Below are 11,283 nucleotides of genomic sequence, written 5' to 3'. Positions count from 1 at the left end.
ATTGTAGGATGAAATCTAGATTAAATAGGTACATTCTATCATAAAATCAACCTAAAAGATACCGGGTTTGAATTAGAATCCGTGTTATGAGTTGTTTCCGCTTTCGAAGTTTGGAAATTTTAGGATTTCCTGAAACCGCCGTAATTAGTTTTGGCAACTTTCCCATCCTTTTTAGCAACTTTAAACCTATATAAACTTGATACAAACTATTCTCACAACTCACACTACACCTAAACTCCATCACTCACCCTTCACACCCGCGATTCCCACGCTTCGACTTCATTTTTGCAAATCACGAACTCGAGAGCCCACTTCTTCAGAGTAGCCAGCCACACGCTCTACACTTCCGACAGAAAAATTTACTTTCCGAGCGCCACGCTTCCATAGAAGCGTGACTCGCTAAAACACTGGAATTCCAAAATACTAAGAGCGCCAAAGTCAAGCCAATTCCACCCTACTTTATCGAATTCCAAATTACAAAAGAGCGCCTTCGCCAGCCCTAGTTGAGCGCTGCCGCCCCGACTTCGCGGGACCAGAAATTTTCCAGTTTTTCGCCAGTAGTATCCGGATCTTTCGCAGCTATTCCAAAGCGTAATTTTGATATGACATCTCCAACATTGATACCGAACAGTCTTTCAAGATTTGTTCCAAAGCACTACTTACGGTGCTTGGTTTCATGAGGTGATCACATACGTTGGCTGGGAACCTCTTATGGTAAGACCGGGTGAACTTTATTCTCCAAAGACTTGCATCTTATTTTTATAATAACTGCATTTTCTTTGAGAGACCGGATGGAGAACAAGTGTTCTCCATCAACATTGACGATGAACCAATGGAAATTACCGTGTTCTTGCTAGCATTTGTTCTTGGACTTGCTATGCCCGCCGAGATACAAGACCCATGGTGCTATTGGGTCGATAATATGCATGTCTACACTTATGAAGTCTTTGCACGAGGCTTATGGGGCAGGCATTTTCCTCAGATTGAGGACCAAGGGGACTATAACGCTGCCCTTGGTAGCCCGGCCCATGAACATAGGAACTGTTATGTTTTGGATTATGCTAAACATTTTAGGGGAATGGCGCTTTTCTTCGCGGAATGACGCCACTTGCGCCGCTTTTCCTTTGCTTTAGCCAATGGACCCCGGTTCTATGACCTTCCCGTAACTTTGATGTCTAGTTTAGCACGAGCCCATACCATGAGGCATAAGTACCTTCTTATGCCCGTTCTAGTTTCAATGATTATGCTATGTTTCTTTCCCCGCTTTTTGTACACATTTCACGGATTGGATTAGGGTAGACACGGTGCGACCCACCAATAGTATTATTCGATCTTTCCGCGCAATGACTTGGCAGGTGTGGGGATACAACCTCACCAGGTTGCACCCTACACCCCATCGCACTCAAGTGGCACTTAATAGGTTAGCAACCATAGATGATAAATGGCGTGAAGCCCCGCAAATTATCATAGCATGGCAGATCGCTGAAGGAACCTCACTTCTTTATAGAAGTGGAGGATGACGAAGATGACGAATAACAAATGGAGTGGAGGTAATTTTTAGTTTCGTTAGTGTCGGCTTATGTCCCAAGCAATTTCATTCTTTTAACCCCATAATGGGTAGAACTCGATAGAGTTGAGTCAGTTTTTATTTCCTATATTAGTACGCTCTAACTTTGTTTTGCAGATGTTCCCCGATTTCACGCGCTTTGATGGTATTTTTACTACCCTCTTTATTTAAATGCTTTGAGGACAAAGCATGCTTTTGTTTGGGGGCATAGAAACACGGTAATTAAGACATCCGCTAGGATATAAATATGTATAATATGCATTTGTTTTCTAGTAAAATTTCAAAAATTTATAAATATAAATAAATAAGTTATACTATACACTTAGGAATATTGGTATTGTTTCTTTCTCTATGCTCTTAACAATCTAGAAGTCTCACATAGCTTTTGCATCAGAATAATTGTTAGAAACTTAGGTTAATATGTAGGTAATAATCTTTGCATCTATCTATAAATATATTACATGAGTATCTATGATTGTTTGGCAAGAAGTTTCAAATCTAGGCTAGAGTACTTATTCTACAAATCCTGTGAGAATATAGCCTAAAGCCTTATATGAGTGAAACAATTGAGAAATGACACAAGGGAGAAGTAAAATCCAGATAGAGAAATCACACGTCCACTTGCTTGATCACTAAACCATATCCTAAGCGAGAATTTAGGCCCTTTTTGGATCGATATAGCCAGAAATTCAAACCTATGAATTATTTTCCGCTAGTCGCCCCTTTGAGCCTTTCATTAGCCCTTCCATAAACCACAATTCCTTTACCCTGTTACAAAAACAAAAACAAAATAAAAAAAATAAATAAATATATATATATATATATATATATATATATATAATAATAATAATAATAAATCAACCTACCCAATTAAGATAAGTCTGAAAATAGAATGAGTGAAGAAAGAAGAAGAGAAAAACCTGTGTAAACAAAAATTAGTTAGTTGCTTCCGTAAAAAAGAAAAAGAAGTTTCCATCCAAGGAAAAAAAAAAAAAAAATATAAATAAAATAAAACTCCAAAAATAGAATAAAAGGGAGTCAAAAGCCAAAGAAAAAAAAAAAAAATATGGCTAAGGATGGAAACAAAGTGTAGAAGCAAAAGTAAATAACAAGGTTTTCTCTAGTTACATAATATGAAAACTCTATTATCTCAGACTTGTCCTTTAGAATATCCATTTCCTTCCTTCTTAAACCATCTCCTAATCCCCGTAACACCTAATAAAGACCTCTAGCTCAATTAGGAATAGTTAGTGTGATAGTAAGTGGCAGATGTGTTTGATCGACCCAGAACTTCCTCTGGTGTCAATTGAGATTGTAAGGTAAAGTGTGCCCATCGTATTAATCGGAGTAGCTTAAACTTGAGTGGAAAAATCAGAGTGTTGTTTCTTGACTATTATTGTGAGAACCTACTTAAGGACGCTTATTCGAAGTTCTCATAAAACAAACCTCGCTAAACATTTTATAGTACTACTCATTGGTATATGTTTATTGTAGATGATAGATTATTATGCATATATTAGCTTAGGTTTTTGACTTGGTTATTCTTGTTCATAGCTAGTGAGACGATAGATAATTTGGAGCATGAATAAGGAAACAATAGTTTTATTTTCTTAGTCGTTGAAGTATAGATGAAGTTTGTGAGTACCTTCATCGAAAACTCTCACGAGGTTATAACTCGTCCCACTAGGGAATTCCTAGTGGTTTAAGGCCTTGTTGCATATGGTCAATGCAATCGCACTCAAATAAAACGAGATTAGGTAGAACTCCATTTTTGGTCACTTATTCTAATTTCTCATCTTTGCTTGAGGACAAGCAAAATGCTGTTTGGGGGTGGTTTGATAAGAGCCAAAAACTGTAGTTTTAACCCCTTAATAATCATACTGTTAGACCAATTATGTGAATAATAAGTAAGAGTTAATACTGATTACGTGTTTTTATGCATTTCAGCTTCAAAGTCCATTATGTGCGAAAATGTGCCACTTTAGCGAGATAAAGGAGCAAAAGTCGCCAGAACTTCCGAATGCCATATCTTTGGACTCGGACCTCGGATTGAGGCCTACCTTATGTCAAAACGACCGCTCGAAAGAGCTTTGCAATGGTCTAAGCCTTGACCCAATCAGAGGAGCAGAAGTGGACGAAAAGTCTGTGGAAGCCAACTGCAGCTGAAGAGGCCTTTTGAATTTGAAAGACTGGGGTTTTGGGCCCGATTCTCGCCCAAAACATGGCTCCAAGCCCATGCACGATTTTGGATCTGGATGTATAAAAACAAAAGCTTGACTCAGTGTTAATGGAAGTCAATGGCAGTTAGGTTAGGTAGATAGCTTAGAATAGAAAGTAGCCATTAAAATAGCTTCTAGATCTAGATTTAATTGTTTTATTTAATTAGTTTCAAATCCTTTATTAGATTAAACCTTTGGATCTTGTTCTTCATTTGATTAGATCAATAAAGTAGTATTTTTTTTTATCAATTTCGATTTTGTCATTTCCATTTCTAGATCTAATTTCAATTCTTGTTCTTATTTCATTTTAGTCATTAATTTAGATTTCATTATTGTTTAAATTAGTAAATTTTAATGCTTATTATTATGTGTAGTTTTAATTTAAATGGAAATGATTATGAATGATTCAAGGCTAAACCTCCATTAGAGGGGTTGAGAAGCCTTGATGAAAGCTTGATTCCGTTTATCGTAGAGTCGTCGTAATTTCTATTCCACGCCAGAAATAATTAGTTCACCATGAGAATGGGTTTAATTGTTCACATGCTAGTTATTAATTGGTAGAAATGCCATGTGTAATTAGGGATTAGGAAGAACCGCTTTGTTCGTAAGTGAGCGCTTCAATTCGATTACTTAATTTACTTCGTCGTTAGTGGATTAAGTTGAGTTAAGGTGGAATCAATCCCCTCTAACTCCTTATCATAGAATCACCGTAAGATTCCCATAGTTGTCGATTATCGACTAGTTGCATCTTGTGGGTAGTTGCACCATAGTTTAGTTGCCCCTTCGTAAAGCTCTCATTGACTTTAAGTAGAGTATTGAGACTAGAATACAAGCATACGGAAGGACTAAGAGTGGAACGAACTTCCTACTCCACTTTATCTCATCGCATCGAGAGTAGAAAACTTTGATAAATAAGCAACATAAAGATAGTTTAGTTTACTTACGTTTTGAATTAATCGTTCATTTCGTAGGTAGACTATACATTTTACATTTATCACCAACCCTGCAACCGAGGACCTATCTCGTCTTATCCATGGGAGTGTCATCAAAACTACATGACTTGGTATGCGAGGAATTCTCATGTAGTTTTGGTGAACCCTGAGCTTCTTCCTATTCATCCCTCCCTGGAGACACTGCCTAACTGTTCACCGATTGTAAGTATTATGATTTTTAATTGAGTTTATCTAACTGTGATTTTTTGCATTCGATTGGTAACTTATCTTGATTTTCCTTTTTTCGATAGAACGACGTCATCGATGAAACCAGTCGTTTGCTAGAGAGAGGTCTGCAATTAGCTGGGAATGATATGCCAGAGGAAGCAAGGTGCTCCTTCGAACAGGCGTACAACTGGAATAGGTGCAAGTATATTGGTGGGCGCTATAGTTCATGATTTGTTTCAGTTTAGGGTTTAATTTGTAACTTTGTAATTTGTTTGATGGATGGATTATTTGAAACTTAGTTAACTTTGTTTCAGTTTTAGTTTGATGGATGTAATTTGTTTAAGTTTAGGGTTTGTAATTTTGTTAACTTCGAATGAATGGATGGATATGATGTTTGAATGAATGTTGGATGTTTGAATGGATGAATGATGTTTAATGTTTGAATGGAATTTGAGGAGTCTGGATGTTTGAGGATGTTTGAACACTGAAGTAGTTGCTATGCTTTTTGAGGAGTCTGGACCTAGCAAGAACTCAAAGAAAAAGTGGAAGAAGAACAAGTTTAAGGCAAAAGGAAATATAGGAAAAAGGAAGGCAAATGTTGTTGTTCCATTTGGACCAAATCCAAAGAAACCTAGTAAGGGAAAATGTTTCCATTGTGGGAAAGTTGGTCATTGGAAGAGAAATTCTCGATTGTACCTAGCTTCTCTTGAGAAGGCAAAGGTTGCTAAAAATTCAAGTATTAGATATCCTGAAATATATGTTATAGTTGAGTCTAATTTAGTTGATAGTCCTTCTAACTCATGGGTTGTGGATTCTAGATCCACTATTCATGTTTGCAATTCATTGCATGGGTTCAAAAGGACAAGGCAGCCGAGTGAAGTGGAAAGGAACTTGATAGTTGGTTCATCTGCAACAGTTACAGTGAAGTCTATAGGAACTCTAGTTTTATCTTTAGCCATGGGAATAAATTTAGTATTAGATGATTGCTATTATGTACCTTAAGCATGTAGGAATTTAATTTATGTTTCAAGACTATTGAATTCTGGTTATTCTATTTCTTTTAATTTAAGAGTTGTTATTAAAAGAGATGGAGTGTTGATTACTTGTGGTAGTTTAGTCAATGGTCTATATTTAGTTTTTCCCATTGCTAGCTAGTGATGAATGTTTACTGACTTCTAAGTTCAATATATCAAAAACCAAACGACGCATCTACATATGTATGGCACTTGCGACTTTGTCATATTAGTCTTGATAGGATCAAGAGAATTGTTAATGATGGACCACTTGATAGGATCACAGTATAACCATATTCTACTTGTGAATCATGCCTTATTGGAAAAATGACCAAGAAGCCTTTTCCTAAGAAAAGTACAAGGGCCATAGATATATTGGAGATCATACATAGTGATGTATGTAGTCCAATGAACATTACAGCGAGAGCAGGGCATCGGTATTTCATTACATTTATTGATGAACCATACACGATATGGATAGGTTATTTGATGAACAATATATCTGAATCTTTTGAAAAGTTCAAGGAATTCATATTGGAGGTTGAGAAACAAACAAGCAAATTCATTAAAACTCTTCGATCAGATCGAGGAGGTGAATACCTCTCAAATGAGTTCACTGAATATTTGAAAGATAATGGAATTATCTCTCAATGGACTGCTCCAGGTACACCACAACAAAATGGTGTTTTGGAAAGGTGAAACCAAACCTTTTTTGATATGGTCCGCTCTATGGTGTGTCTAACAGATACTCCTACATTCTTATGGGGATATGCCTTACAAGCAACTATATATATTCTGAATATGGTACCATCTAAATCAGTAGCAACTACTCCATATGACTTGTGGACTGGGAGAAAGCCTTCATTACAACATTTTAGGATATGGGGTTGTCTTGCGCATGTACGCAAGCTTGAACCAGATAAGTTGGAATCTAGAACAGAAAAATGTATTTTTGTAGGTTATCCCAAAGAGACCAAGGGTTATTATTTTTACTCCAAAAATTATCAAAAGGTGATTGGAAGTCGCAATGCTTATTTTTTTGGAGGAAGATCTCATTCTAAATAAACCCATTGATTTGCAAGAAATCAATGAGAATGACCTGAAGTCAGATGAAACACTTCATCCCCCCGCTAATGACTTAAATGTCACAAGACCATTGAGAAGGTCAGAAAGAGTTTCTAGACCACCAGAAAAACTTCAAGCTTATTCACATAATAGTGAAGTTTATCTAGTAACTCCTGAAAAAGATGACAAAGACCTTTCAAACTTTCAGGAAGCCATATGTGATGTGGATGCATCTCAATAGAAGAAAGCCATGCTTTCTGAAATGAATTCCATGTATGGAAATGGTGTCTGGACTTTAGTGAACAAGCCTAAGTATATAAAGCCTGTAGAAAATAAATGGCTTTTCAAAAGGAAGAAGGGCACCATTGGAAATGTGGAAACATTCAAGGCTAGACTTGTTGTGAAAGGTTACACTTAAATTAAAGGAGTTGATTATGAGGAAACTTTTTCTCTAGTTGTTATGTTAAAATCAATTAGGATTTTATTAGCAATTTGCGCATACCATGATTATGAGATATGGTAAATGGATGTCAAGACGACATTTCTTAACGGAATGTTAAATGAAGACATCTATATGCAACAACCGGAAGGTTCATTGTCATTGGACAAGAACATTTGTTTTGCAAGTTAAATAAGTCTATTTATGGTTTAAAGCAAGCTTCAAGAAGTTGGAATATCAAATTTGATTAAAAAATCAAAGAATTTGGATTCCATAAAAATGAAGAAGAACCTTGTGTCTACAAAAAGGATAGTGGGAGGTCAATTGCTTAGTTGGTCTTGTATGTTGATGACATATTACTCATTGGGAATGACATGGGAATGTTGTCATCGACCAAAGTGTGGTTATCTCAACACTTTGCAATGAATAAGGATTTGGGAGAGGCATCTTATATTCTAGGAATCCGTATCTTACGAGATAGGAAGAATAGAAAGATAGGATTAAGTCAAGCCTGCTACATTGACAAGATATTGGCTAGGTACAATATGAGCGAGTGCAAACCTGAACAACTACCATTTAGGCAAGGGATAAATCTTTCCAAAGATATGAGTCCCAAATCTGTTAATGAGATTGAACAGATGAAAAGATGTCCATATGCTTCGGCTGTAGGGAGTCTTATGTTTGCCATGCATTGTACTAGGCCAGACATATGTCATGCAGTGGGAGTGGTTAGCCGTTTACAAAGCAATCCAGGGGTTACACATTGGACAGCAGTGAAACACATATTGAAGTACCTTAAGAGGACTCGTGATTATATGCTTACTTATCAGAGTGAGGATCTAATTGGTGTAGGGTACATTGATTCAGATTTTCAAGCTGATCGTGATAACAATGCTTCAACATTAGGTTATGTCTTTACTTTAGTAGGTGGGGCAGTAAGTTGGCGTAGTGTGAAACAAAAGAGCATAGCTGATTCTACTATGGAGGCAGAATATATTGCCACTTCAGAAGTAGCAAAATAAGTTGTGTGGTTTAGAAGGTTCTTACTCGCACTAGCTAGGGAGTGTTCCTATGGCACAAAATCCAATCACACTTTTTTGTGATAACATGGGTGTAGTAGCTCAAAGCAAGGAACCTAGGAGCCATAGCAAGATGAAGCATGTTGAAAGAATGCATCACTTGATCTGTGATATATCTGCGCTTGGAGACATTGCTATTACTCACATTAGATCTGAGCGTACAACTTGGCTGATCCAATGAAAAGCTTTGCCTGAAAAGACTTTTGTACATCACTTAGATAGTAGCGGTCTAATATGTACACTTGAATGACTTTGAGGGCAAATGGGAGATTGTTAGAGTTTATTCCCTAAAAAGTCATTTTAGTTTGTAATTGTTTTATAATAAATAAAATAGTGTGACATCATATTTAGTTATTGTTTATTTAGATCATTCTTAAAAGGGTAATGACCATTTCCATTCAACATGATATGATCAATGAGGTATATGATACCATTAAAATCCCTAGGTATATTAAAGGTTGGCTAAGTAGTTAGTATTAAGCTAACACGGGAGATTTAGCCTACCGGATTCTTATGCCTAAAATTGTCACAGCATTGGATAGAGTTGGGCACTCTATTTATATGGCTACCATATTGTTAGATGATTCTCATTATGTGAAAAATAATTATATCTCAACCTATGTATAAGAGTAATACTCATCAACACGTGGGAGCTTAAATGTACACTGACCGATTGCAAATGAATTATGTCTTTGTGAAACTTATTGTCAATGAGAGATATCTTTCACACACAAAATATTAGTCAAGAAGTCCTTAGACATAAAGATTTTATTAGTCACTAAATAGTAGTCTATTGTCTTGATTAAATCATATTGAATCCAACATGGGATCCATTAAATGGTTTATATTGGATAGTAGATGAGTTGTTTGAATAACAATGAAACTCCAACAAGGGATCCATGCCCATACTAAATGGGAGAATATTTACGATTCGGAAATGAATAGATGTTATCAATTATCAAATAGTCCTATAGGTTAAATGTTTACCATAGTTTTCTAAAACTATTATACGTAATATTACAAGTATCAAAATGTTTTTGATTATAGGGTAAATCTTTTATGAGAAAGGGTTTCTCATTTGATAACATTATTTTAAGAATCCGAATGACATTCTATAGACTATGGGTTCGACAGTAATAGGAATCCCGAAAGGTCTATAAGAGATATTGATGTTGGTAGGAAGTTATTCTCATAATAGAAATATTTTGTGGAAGGGACTATATTATAGATAATACTTAATTTGGGAGTTCAGTTACGATATGGCTATCTCACATCACTTGTAACTCTAAGCTTAATGATTAATTGGTCAATCGGTTAGCCTAAGATTAGTTCGTAATTAAGTATCCCTAAGCAATCTGATGATGTCCTCTACTAGCTACAATTCTAGTATACTCTCTTATACAATCCTATAGATGGCATATGATGTTATCTTTTATTATAGGTTGTGGCTCACCGAATAAAATGGCATATGATGTTATTTAGTATACAGAGTATGTATCCACAATATTTTGTATCCATCATGTGGGAAACAAAAGAATATAAGTTTTGTTTTTATTTTCTCTTGAAAGAAGTGGAAGGTTATATAACTTCTCCATGCACCTACGTGGGTGATAAGGATGAGAAAAAAAATGGAAAGATAAACATGGGGGTTTTTTTTTATTGTGTACGACAAGTCTACAAATAGGGAAACAATTCGGTGAAGTGAGGATTCAAAGTCAATATTGAAATACAAAAGAGAAAGTGAGAGCAAGAAGGAATTAGAGAGAGATACTCTTGAGTTCTTGATTACTAGAAGATATTGTTGGCTTGGAGAAACATTGTCAAGGAGCTTTGGACAGATTAATCAAAAGGCTTAGCAAGGAGATTATTTGATAAAACACGCTTCAAAAGTAAGTTCTCTTACATATGATTTTATATTCTATTTCATACATGTTGAAAGCATACTCTATATGTGCAAGAAGATATGTTTTAGCTATGGGGTTGTTTACATGGGCTGTTTAATTTTTTATCCATGTGTAGCGTCCCTTGACGAACAACCTATCACTCACATGGAGAGCCTTCTGAACATCCAGTCTATTGTAGTATGTTTGAGGCTTTTAGCATAATCGTCAAGACGAATCAAAACCTCCAAGGATCTTTAACATCCCCAACCTTAATAAGCATCTCTGCCAACACGAACATGTTCACATTTTGGTTCTATGCAACCTGCTATTTTCCATGCTTGTTTATCTGGTATCGATGGGCACCATCTATAAAACAATGGTGGACATTGTATTTAATTTTTCAAACATCTCCCAGAAATTCCCAAACAGCCACGGTATTAAAAACTAAAAACATAGTTCACGATCATTAGCCCAATGTTCTAACTTCTACCATGGTTTGAGTGAAATACCAAGAATTGTCTAGAAAATGCACACTGTAGGTGACCCCATGATGTTTCTAGTATTGGGACAGTGACAATAATCTATCTAATCCACCCTAAATTGTTCCACTTCCAGCTAGTGAAGCAAAGCTGCACCATGAACCCAAAGAAATTCAACAACTAAATCCATCCATAGCTTGAATTAAACAAACACCACCCAGTCAATACCATGCCATTCCAAAAAAAAAAATATATATATATATATATATATATATATATATATATATATATATTAAGCAAATATGAAGATAGAAATCAAGTGCGAAACTTGTTCCTTCTTGCCCATACAAAACGAAAAAAATTCATTTGCCCAACCCTT

At 35.8% G+C, this 11,283-nt stretch overlaps 1 long non-coding RNA gene across 1 annotated transcript; it reads left to right on the top strand.

Moving 5' to 3' along the window:
- The first annotated feature begins 4,790 nt into the window (after positions 1–4,790).
- LOC147477047 (uncharacterized) lies at positions 4,791–5,395 on the top strand. The gene is made up of 2 exons (XR_015209561.1): positions 4,791–4,940; positions 5,030–5,395. It is a non-coding gene; the product is annotated as an uncharacterized LOC147477047 (long non-coding RNA).
- The last annotated feature ends 5,888 nt before the right edge of the window (positions 5,396–11,283 follow it).

This window comes from Coptis chinensis, chromosome 9 (assembly GCF_015680905.1).
Source record: "Coptis chinensis isolate HL-2020 chromosome 9, ASM1568090v1, whole genome shotgun sequence".
NCBI lineage: Eukaryota > Viridiplantae > Streptophyta > Magnoliopsida > Ranunculales > Ranunculaceae > Coptis > Coptis chinensis.
The sequence above is the reverse complement of the archived record's forward strand: the minus strand, read 5'-3'. Positions and strand labels throughout refer to the sequence as shown.